The following is a 10,710-nucleotide window of genomic DNA, read 5'->3' on the forward strand; positions in this document are numbered from 1 at the left end:
CTTATCAAAGAGGTCCCCCAAGAGCTCCCTTGCCCCTTCTACCATGTGGGGACACAGCCAGAAGATGGCCATCTATGGACCGAGAAGTGGGCCCTCGGCAGACATCGAAACTGCCGGTGCTTCCATCCTGGGCTTCCCAGCCTCCAGAACTGTGAGAGATAAATTGCTGAGCAAGACTGAGCCCCGGTCACTCTCGTGGATAAACTGGTCCTTCATGTACGTATGAGGTTTTCTCCCCTCCCCGTCTCACTCCCTTCCTGCTTCCTGGGACCACCTTGCAAATAAACCACCAGCTTCCGAGGGAACCCAAACCAGGACACATGCTACAGGACCAAGCCAGGAAGCCATGAACCCAAAAGTCAGAACAGTGGTCACCTCTTGGCAGGGGCGGAGAGAAGAAAGGGCTAACGCTACAGACAGACTGAGCAGACTTCTAGGTTTATTCTGAGCCTGGCTGGTGGTTGCATGTGTGTGATAACTCAGTGAGTGTTCATTTTGTTGCTTGCACTTTCTGTGCTATATTTCGTAATATAAAAATTTAATAATTTATGACATTAAGATCAAAGATTAAAATTATTTGGAAATTAAATGCTTTTAATTTATTAGTTGTATAACTAATGTGGTTAAGTGTTTAGAAAGTTCTGCTTAGTAGATTCAGAATTTTAATAAATTGAACAAAATAGATAAAGCACAAAAGCTATCTGAATTTCAAGGATCCCAGTGACGTGTGGTCTGTCCTCTCAAGACTCGAGCAGAGGCTGGCTGGGACGTCTCTGTGAATGCCGAGTGTTGACCGTCCCGACAGGTGAACAGGAAATCCAAGTCAAGGCTGGCAGAGGGTGGCTCCCAGCCACTGAAAAGCAGGGCGAGCCTCGGGGGGCCCGGAGCTTTGCAGCAGCATCCAAGAGGGCCTCAGGCTCCCCGGGGTGGCTGCTTCTGCCTGGTTCCGGGAGCTGTCTCCATAAGGTTGCCAAATGGAGCAAATCAAAACACAGGATGCCAAATGTTGCCTGGAACATACTGGGCATAAAAATTATTCTCTGTTCATCTGAAATTCAAATTTAACTGGGCGTCCTGCATTTTATCCGGCAGCCCTGTGACCCAGCGAGGTGCCACCCCAGCCCACGCGCAGGGAGGCCCAGCACCCCCGTGGCTCTCGCACTGCCTGGTGCCAAGACCCTGGGTTCTCGCTCAGCCTCAGCTCAGATTCCAACCACGACCCTGTGGGTTCTAATTCCCCTTTGTCCCAGGGTTTTGTTCCACAGGCACTTTACAAGGAGGGCATAAGTCTGGAAATCAGAATTCGTTTTCCTGCAAACATAGCATGATGGAGTTTCCAGGACAGCCCATAACAATCTGTTTTAACCCACTACATACCAGTGTGTGCACCGGACAATAGTGCAACTTCAATCGATCCTGTTCTGCGGAGATCAAATAAATACATTCGAGTGTCGGCTGTGTGCTTTGCCTCTGCCAGGTGTGGCAGGAGGCTACAGAAAGGAATTGGAGGGTCCTGCCCTCCTGGAGTTTGCAATGTGGTATCATTACAGGACTGTCATTTTGTGACTTTTTTCCTACAGAAACAAAATTTCTGGGTTTAACTCAGAGTCTCAGGGTAGCAGCTGGTCCCCCAGCAGGAGGAGCTATGGCAATAGGAATAGTGTGTGGACATGTGTATACATGTCCATGTGTATACATGTATACACACATCTCCGTGCATGTGTGCACACGTGTGCGTATGTGTTGCACGTCTGCGTGCGTGTGAAATTGTAGGGCATGTCAGAGCCATGGAGGCTACCCGAAGAGTGGAAAGCAACATTGACCAGAGATCACCAATAACTTGTTAACGCCACGGTGCAATGTAAGAGGAGGCATAACAGTTGTGTAACACACGCTTTTCACACACAGGTGCACACACACACCCCTGTGGCCCAGATCTGAATTGGGAGCCTCAAGGCAGCTCCCCTGATAAGCTGTGAACGCAGTAAGTCAGGGAATGGGATGGGCATCGCCGCATGGACGTGGGAACAACCCCAGGAGGGACCAGAAACGAGGCCCAGGAGGCTCCCACCCTGCTGCCCATGCACGGGGCGGGCGCATCCGCAGTCCTGGGTTTGAATCCTGCTCTGACCCCGACTACGGCGAGTCCTCACATCCCTCCCCTGCCCCCGGTCTCAGGCTTCTGGATTGAAAAACACAACAGGGATAATACCCATCTCATGAAGTTATGATGATTACATGAGGTTAAAGTATATAAAAACCTTAACACAGTACCTGGCACAAGATCTGTTATTAAAAATAACATTATTCATAAAAATCCACATCTTCGTATTTTTCAGAAAAAGCATGTTCACAAAATAAAAAGAAAAATCCAGCCTTAGAACCAAAAATCCTTGCAAGGTCAGAAAATGCTTTAAAAGGACTCCCTCTTCTTCCCCTTCCCGCGCCAGCCCAGGAAAGGTGGGACTCTTCCACCACCTTGTGGACGCCCGGGGACGGCAGGTGAGCAGCCACGACTGACTCACCCGGCTTTCCAAGGTCCTGCCGGAGCCCACAGGCTAGCACAGCTGTTCCGAGTCTGACTTGTTCTCTTTGGGATGACACTGTGACACGTCCAGTGTTCATGCTCTTTTCCTTTCTGAAATGCAGCAGGGGGAGTGGGCGGGGGCTCACGTGCCCACCTGGTATTGGGGTGGGGGTCCTGGCTACATGCTGGTCCCCCCACCCCCGAGGGATTTGGCAGACCCCTGCTTTGCTGGGGTCCTGCTGTGGAGTTGGTGGGCATCTGCTACCCCGTGGTCCTGCCTGTCCCTGTAGACTCCTCTGGGTCTCTCTGCCAAAGTCCCCACCAGCCTCCCAGTCTGACCGTCCTTCCCACGCTGAGGCTTAGAGTCACCCCCAGTCCCCAGGTCAGGTCCCTGTCCATGGGGCCATTGCAGCCAAGGGAGCCTCACAGAACAAGTCAGACTCCCCCCAACACATACCCTGCTCTGCTCCTCCAGCCAGGCTGCAGCCACCAAATTGGTGAGGGGCAGCTCTGCCCAGAGCAAACTCCTCCCAGGACAGGGCCAGGCCCAGGAGCCAGCACAGGGAGAAGGGAGCTCGGGAAGCAGCTCAAGCCTTCCCCCCTCCTCCCTCTCCCTCCTTGTTCTGCCCCCTCCCCACAGCCAGGGTTTGGGTGGGGGGGCTTCTCCTGCCGTGTTCTCCGGCTCCTTCCCCTCCGGTCTCCTACCGACCTACCGACAAAACAGGGAGATCTTGTCTACACAAGGGGAGAAACACCATGCTCTGATTTGTCCTTAGAAAGGTTAAAAACAAAAGTTCTAACCTTACCAGGTTCTAACTTCCCAAGGTTAAAATGGGTCAAAGGAATTTTAAAAATTATTTTCTTTCTTAACATTGCTTAGATTTCAAGCCTCTTCTCTTGCTGCAAAATCCTGTTGTGAACATCAGAAACTAGATGTGAACCTTGTTTCCTTAGCACTGTCAGTCTTCCTGCCCCTCACCTCCCTCAAACAGCTAATAGCCACTCCCCACCCCCATCTCCTCCTCTCCTGGGCGCAGGGCCACAGTCCCCAGCCATGGCCCTGGCCAGGGGCAGCTGTGTCACTGGGTCCCAGCCAGTGGGATGTGAGTGGCCCAGGCCTCCTGCAAGCCTGGCCCCACCCACGTGCACTTGCCCCAGCCCCTGCCCCAGCCCACAGGGCAGAGCTAGACGGAGGGAGCCTGGGTCCCTGAATGACTTCGTGGAGGTCCCCACCCATCAGAGCCTTCAGACTTCACGTGAACAAGAAATGAGCTTCTACTGTGTTAAGCTCCCGAAATGTGGAGGGTTATTGGTTGCAGCTGCGAGCTTTACACTAAGTAAATGGCAGGTCACCTGTGTGTAATTGCGAACTAGAAGAACACATTGGGGAGCAGAGACAAGAAGCAGCGAGAACGACTCCGGACCAACCAAAGTGCGAGCTCTGCTGCATCCCTGAGTCCAGCGTCTACGTCCCGCCACCGTCCCCACCACGGTCACCGCCACGCCCAAGGGAAAGGCTGAAGGGGACACTAAGGGAGGTAAGGCCAAGGCCGGGGATGAACCACGGAGAAGATCCGTGAGGTTGTCTGCCAACACTGCTCCTCCGAAGCCAGAGCCCAAGCCTGAAAGGGCCCCTGCCCAGAAGGGAGAGGAGGTACCCAGGGACACAGGGAAAAGCTGACGCCGGCCAGGAGGGAAACAGCCCCGCAGACAACGCAGGTGCCAGAGGAGGCCAGGTGCAGGATGCCCGGGTGTGGACGTGCCCGGGTAGGTGATCACATGTTTGGTAACTGTGTGCTTCTGGCGACCGTACAGTGTGAAATACTATTTTTGATCACGTTTTATAAAAATGTGGAATTGTGTTTTACTTTTTTTTAAGTTGTGTTATTAGCCCACAGAACACTTCATTGTTGTTTTCTGGGGAAGGGGCATACGTCACTAATAGAATGTCTCCGAAGCCAGACTGGAACGGGGAAACACCTTTCCCCTCTAGTTCTGAGAGACCCTCTTGGCTCTCGGGAGGGATTCCCTGACGCTGACACGTAGCCACCGTGGCACCAGCGCCTTGTGGACTGGAAGAACTCATTCGCTTTCGTGTCCTATTGTCCCTCTCTGCCCTCAGCATGGTCTTAACTGCCTTAAACCCAGACACTTCCTGGGACGTGGCCCCCAATCATTGGTTGCCAGTATGTCAAGCAATCTGGACTTTCCAGTGACACCACAGGATGGCGTCCCTCAGCGCAGCGGTTCCATTTGTAGATTGCGGATCTTCAGATAAATTCCGCCATTTTCATTCCCTTTCCTGAAAGTCAGGGTTGGCTTGTGAAAAGATGTTAAACAACATGCTAAATGTGAAATGTCAACCCTCACTCTAAACCTTCCCTGTCCGGAGCATCAGATGAAGACGGCACTGGGTTTACAGTGGCTTTCTGATTCGGGTGGACCACGGAAGAAGAGGGTTTGAAGGTTGTTGTGTACTGCTAACGACTGTCTGCCATGTCCCGCCTGAAATACCATGATTACTTACGAAAAGTATCTTTAATAAAGCTGCATACAGTTTGGCTTGGGGGAAAAAAAGCACACTGGTATTTTTTCCAAGCTATGACTCCTGTTATAGAGAGAAGGTAAGACAGAGCAGCTCTCGGAAGGCTCCTTCTCTTCCGCCTGGCCAGTAGCTATTAGGTTATTAAGTATGAAATGTCCAATTTCCTTGAGTACTAAGTTGGCCAGTTAACATCTGTGACATTTCACTTTGACATATCTTGTTTTATTTTTATTGCAAAGGTACATCCTCATTCTTTCAAATGCACTTCTTGACTTGTGATTATATTTTAAATTTTTTAGAAAAATTTTTGTACAACCATAGATAAGTCAAAATTCGCATTATTTTCAGATATGAGTTCTGTCGTAAAACCAATACAACACAGACAGCTCAAATATCAACAAAGTGTGTGGAAAGGATGTGGCTAGTGAACACACAGTATGTAGATGGTTTAAAAAGTTCTGTTGTGGTAATTTTATTCTTAAAAATGAGCCACGTGCGGCCGGGTGCGGTGGCTCACGCCTGTAATCCTAGCACTCTAGGAGGCCGAGGTGGGCGGGTTGTTTGAGCTCAGGAGTTCAAGACCAGCCTGAGCAAGAGCGAGAACCCATCTCTACTAAAAAGTAGAAAGAAATTAGCTGGACAACTGAAAATATATAGAAAAACTTAGCCGGGCATGGTGGCTCGTGCCTGTAGTCCCAGCTTCTCGGGAAGCTGAGGCAGGAGGATCGCTTGAGCCCAGGAGTTTGAGGTTGCTGTGAGCTAGGCTGACGCCATGGCACTCTAGCCAGGGTGACAGAGCGGGACTCTGCCTCAAAAAAAAAAAAAAAAAAAAAAAAAAAGCGCCACGTGGACGACCTGAGACCAAGGTGGATAATGATAAACTAAACACTGTAGTGGAAGTGAGTTCATCTCAACCTACGCATAAATTAAAGACAAGGTTTGACGTTTTTATTCTATCCCAACAATGTTAGACCATGTAAAACAAATTGACAAGGTAAAGAAGCTGGATAGATGGGTACTACATAAATTAAACAAACATCAAAAGAAAAATCATCTCAAAGCTTGCCTTTCTTTGCTGTCATGACAAAAAGGCGAACCATTCTACACCATATTGTTATGTGTGGTAAAAAATAGATTCTTTTTGACAATCACAAGTGTTTCACACAATGACTGTGTAAAGATGAAGTGCTGAAACACAGTCCCAAACCAAATATTCATCCAAAAACGCTAATGGTGTCTGTCTGCTGGTCCAGCGCTGGTGTTATCCACTACAGATTCATGAAACCTGGTCAACTGAAATGATGAGGATGCTTGCGATTAAGCAGCCAAGATTGCTCAACAGACACAGGCCAATCCTCTTGCAAGACAAGGCTCGACCACATGTCGCACAAACAATGCTGCTGAAACTGCAGACTGGACTTAGAAACTCTCTGTCATCCACCATATTCACCAGACCTTGCACCAACTGACTACCACTTCTTCCAGGCTTTGGACCACTTTTTGCAAGGAAAGATATTCAATTCTGAAGAAGCTGTGGAAAACGCCTTTCGAGATTTCATCGCCATTCGCTCTCCAGGCTTCTTCGCTGCTGCATTAACAAGCCACCGTTAAGATGGCAAAACTGTGTGGATAGTTTAGGCGCATGCTTTGATTAATTGTACTGCTTCTTGTTTGAGATATAATAAACTACACTTTTAATTCAAAATTGGACAGTTCATATTTAATGACCTAATATTAAAATTCCCGCAGCTTCCCCTGCACCGCTCCCTGAGGGTGTGTGGTCCACAGTCGGCCTGCCATGAGCCCCCACAGACAGGTGACTCACAAGGGACCGTCTCTGAGCTCCAGACCTATGACTCTAATGGCGTAGAGTCTTCAAAGGCCCCTCGAACTCAGCATGTCCCCAGAGCAAACCTGTGACTCTTACCCCACCCCCCACCTGCAGTCTACCTTCCCTCATTCAGGTACTTGAGCTGGAAACTTCTCAGCACTCCCCCTTCTTTCTCATACTCCCCACCCTCCACCTACCAAAAAGTCCTGTTGGTTTTACCTCCTAAATACCTAGACAATCCATCACCCCATCCCTCTGCTGTCAACCCCTCCTCTCCCACCTGGGCCACCCCATTACCTTTTACCTGGTGACCCACCTGGGCCCCTGAGCCCCTCCAATCCTTTTTCCACCCTGAGCTTTATGATCTTTGCAAAATACAAATAAGATTTACGTCACCCCCTCCCCTACATAAAACCTTTCCAGGCTTCTCCTTGTCAGCAAATGAGAACCGCCCGGGAGGGCTCACCTGGGCCCCCCGCACCTCCTCTTCTCCAGCCTCTGCTCTCCAATGCTGCCCCCTCTATCTGGAACCCGCTGCTCTCTCCACTCAGCCTTTACTGTGCCTCTCAAGTGTCCTTCCTCAAGTAACCCTCAGCCCTCTAAGGGGGTCAAACACCCCATTACAAACTTCCCCAGAGCCTCGTGCCTCCGCTCTGTAGCACCTCCTGGGGCTGTAATGCCACCACAGGCTGTGTGATTATTTGATCTGGCATTGTGTGACTCAGCCCCCTCACTTCTACCCCAGGGCCTTGGCACTTGCTCTTCCCTGTGCCTGGCATGACCTTCCCCCCAGTGTCAGCATGGCTGGCCCCTTTGCCTCCTCCAAGTCCTTAAGTCACCTTCCAGGTGAGGCCTCATCAATGACCCCATTGAAAACTGCAACAGCACGGCCCCTGGAGCCCACACCCCATTCCCTGGGGAGTTACTGTCTCCTGGCCTGCTGTTAAATTTCTTTTATGTCTTGTCTAATGTGTCCCCCTCTCTCTAACATGCCACCCCACAGGGGCAAGAACCTCGTTTTGTTCACAGCTGTGTCCTCAGTGCCTGGCGCAGGACGTGCCCGATGGGTTTGTTAACTGAGTAAGTGAACGCAGGGAAGGACGCCCGGGCAGGGCCTGCCGTGGGCACCGCGCCTAGCGCGCTCCATGCAGCGCTCGTTTATAAATGACGACAAGAGGACGTGCATTTGTTTTAAGACCAGTGGAACTCGGGCCAAGGAAGATGCTTTAATACGCGACATCAGCAGACCCCCCGGGGCGAGGCAGCGCGAGATCGAGCGCGGGGCGGGGCGGCGCCGCTTTAAGGCCGCGCGGGGCGGGCGGGGGCTGCGGGCGTGACGTCACGGCCCCGCCCGCGGGGAGATGCCGCAGCCGCAGCGCGGGCCGGGGGCGGCCGGGCGGGGAGCGAGCTGCGCCCGGCGGCAGGAGCCCGGCCTCCGGAAGGGATGCCTCGCGTCTCCACCCTCAGGTACCCGCACTGCGCGTCCGCCCCGCCCCGGCCTTGCCCCCGGGGTGCCCGGAGTGCCAGGATGGGGGCTCCAGGTTGGCACGAGACCTTTGTTCTTCTTGGAAGTCAAATTAATTGACCGTAAATGGAGCCCCTGTGTCGCCTCCTGGGTGCAGAGCCCCCAGGCCCAGACGAGGGTAGCATTCCGGTGACAGATTTTCCCATCCTTTGGCAAGGAGACAGAAACACCCGAACGCACCCCCAGCGTGCGGTGGCTTGTTGACGCTGGAGGCCTGTTCCCCAGTCACCTGGGCAGGTGTCATCAGCTTCCGGTTCACCTTCTGCCCCAGGCGGAACCCTGTTGGTGGCCAGGGGCCCTCTGCTAACCTGTGTCAGCATCCCAGGGTCGCTTAGGAAGAGGCCAAGGATTGCTGCTTGAGCCAAGGGTAACATGGCAAGCTGGAAACAAGAGGCTTATAAGTAATTCGGTTAATTCCGTCCTCCACAATAAATGACTTCTCAAATTGTTTCTGGCGCTACCATGAGGTTTATGCTTGTCAGCTTGTATGGGGAAGTGGAGTCAGGTGCTGAGGAAACCGAGTTCAGTGTGCGCTTGGCCAGGGCTTCTGGGGAGAGTTGGCCTCAGGTGGGGCCGAATTGTGGAAGACAGGAAGTGAGAAACGGCCACAGTAACTAGCTTGCTGGATACATCCTCCCAAGTCCGCGGGGCCTTTAGTGGCCTGGGAGGACTTCCCTGAAGTAGTCACTTTGAGAATCACTGGAAGGAGGGGTGGCCCTGAGTGACCCCATAGTGCAAAGTGCGTTGTCACATAGAGAAGAGGAGAAAGAAATGAGGAAACAATTTTGGGTCATAGTAGGAGAATTTTAAGCATTCAAATTACATGGACATTGTTTATTTTTATTAATCATTTGTAGCTTAAACTTCCCATAACACAGTTTAAGGGATCAGTATTCTGAAAGCACCGAGGACCCTGAGTGTCACCTCTGGGGGTCCAGGGACGTGTCTGCATTTTCTTTTGACTGAATAAAATGGTCATAGAATGCGAAAAAGATAAAGATCTGTTGGATATTCGTATGAGTGCGTTAAAATTCTGTCATCATTTTAAATTTCACTTTCACTCATTTTTTATAATATTCAGAAATGAATTTTAAAAATTCTTTTTAGTGCTTGCTTCGGCAGCACATATACTAAAAATTCTTTTTAGAATAAACTTTCATGAACAGCTTTTAAGAAATGTATTCTTTAATAAAAATGGTGATACTGATCCCTAAATTTGCAGGTGAGCCCTTAGGGAAGCCTTTTCAAGGTCAGGTTTAATTCTAGTGCAGATGGCAGAGAGGGTGGGGTGGGGTGTGAGGGTCTCCCTGCGCTAGGACAACTGCAGGTGGTGGCGGGAGGTGATGGTGGGGTTGTCCTGTTGCAGGAGGTGAGACCTGGACGGACCATCTACACAGTCCATTTATTTGAAGGAGGGTCGAAAAGGCTGCCCTTTTCAAAAATATACTTCTGCCATATGCTGTTAAAAGCTGAAACTTCTCCAAACTGGGCCTACAGTTCTTCATTTCAAAACTAAAGGGAAGGTTTCTAATGCACGTGCACTTATGTTCACATTCCGGGGGTAAAGTGCTGATGGGAAGAGGGCAAGGCGTGTGCCTGAGGCGGGAGGGTCCCTTGGAGAGCGGGAAGGGAGCTGGCCACGGAGTGTGAATGCAGGGTGTGGCCTGCAGGTGGCGTCAGGTCAAGCTCTCCAGCTCACCTGTGCCAGGTCTCACCTCTGACCCTTAAGGAGACGGTGGTACCATGCGGTTGGAACGGGCACTCTGTTTCTGTGCCCTCGGTGAACCAAGCTCCGGGAGTGCGAGCAGCTACTGGGGTTTCTGGAAGGAGGAGCAGCCCATCGGCAGGTCTTGCTGTGCGGAAGCGCCTGGGCTGGACCGATAAGGAACATAAACAAGCTTAGTCTTCTAAAAATGTTAATCTCGACTTAATCTTCATCAATGTGTTATATTTCAAATGAAGCATTACTTGTCTGCATAGTTCTTGGGTCTGTTCTCATCTTACAGGGGGGCATGGCTTTTTCTAAGGCCATGAAATAAGCCATTGATAGAAGTGACAGGAGACTGAGTCTGTGTCTATGTGGCTCCCTCGCTCTGTTACTGCAGAATAAGACGCGTCTCTTAGCAGGTCTTCAAGGCCCTTCAGCATGAGCCAAGGCCGTGCTGATGGCTTCCCTCTCGCCCCAGCCACGTGCCGTCACTGTTGCCCATCTCTATACACGATGGGTCCCACCGCCTAGAACACCTTTCCTCCACTTTTCCACCTGACACGAGGGCAAGAAC

Source organism: Eulemur rufifrons, chromosome 8 (assembly GCF_041146395.1).
Source record: "Eulemur rufifrons isolate Redbay chromosome 8, OSU_ERuf_1, whole genome shotgun sequence".
Lineage (NCBI taxonomy): Eukaryota > Metazoa > Chordata > Mammalia > Primates > Lemuridae > Eulemur > Eulemur rufifrons.